We start from the raw sequence: 1,016 nt of genomic DNA on the forward strand, positions 1-1,016 counted from the left end.
CTGTCAGTAACCGAGCCCCTCTTCATCTGCCCGGTCTCCGCCCACCAGTCCAAGGGCCATCTCCCTGCAGGGATGGGAGACTCAGCACCCCCACCTCAGAGGCCACCACCAGGCTGGCTGTCCACTCAGGACAAGTCTGAGTCCCTCTCCTTCAGTCCAAGTCTTCCCGGAAGGGACTGTCCCTGACACCCAACTGGACTTTTTTTTTACCTTGAAAGCCTTGTTTCCAGAAGCCACTGACATGGCATTCTCCTGTGCGTCTGTGTCTTCACGTAGCCTTCTCTGTGTCTCTCTTCTTCTTCTTGTAAAGACACCGGTCATATTGGGTTAGGGACCCGCCCATTTCCAGCATGGCCTCATCTTATCTAATTACTTCTGCAATGACCCAATTTCTAAATAAAGTCGCATGTGGAGGTTCTGGGGGTTAGGACTTAACATATCTTTTTGGGGACACAATTCAACCCATGTCATTCTTCTTGGCATAATTAGGCCATTGGCATGCCTCAGAGTGGGTGATGATGGTGTTTCTGGCTTAACTCAACAATCTCCGGGGAAGGCACCTGGTACCATGCAGGCCATCTGGGCCTAATTGTGGGTCCTTGAGTCATCACTCCTCTTTCCACGTCAGTTTTCTCAGATGAACAGTAAAAGGTTTGAATGAGACAAGATATCCTGCCTTTAAGCTCCCATAACATCCTAAGATTTTCTTCCACCCTGTCCTAGCTCCACTGTGTACAAGTTGCATTCGCTGGTTCTACAATTTCCTCAGGGCAGGGGGCGGAGGCAGAGGTGACAGAAATGCAGGGAAGGGTGGCGGCAAGTTTGGCACTGTGAATATAGCAGGCCCGTCCTGCTGCTCTCTCCTCTTCTGGACGGAGAACTGAGGCTCTACTCAAGAAGTCTCTTGCCCAGGTCATGTAGGGACTCAGACCCCACAGGTCCTCCAGACCAACAGAAGGGTGGCTGGACCCCAGCCATGTGTCCAGGGCAGCAGCACAAATCAGACACCTGCCTCT

Source organism: Vicugna pacos, chromosome 20 (assembly GCF_048564905.1).
Source record: "Vicugna pacos chromosome 20, VicPac4, whole genome shotgun sequence".
In the NCBI taxonomy this organism is placed as follows: domain Eukaryota; kingdom Metazoa; phylum Chordata; class Mammalia; order Artiodactyla; family Camelidae; genus Vicugna; species Vicugna pacos.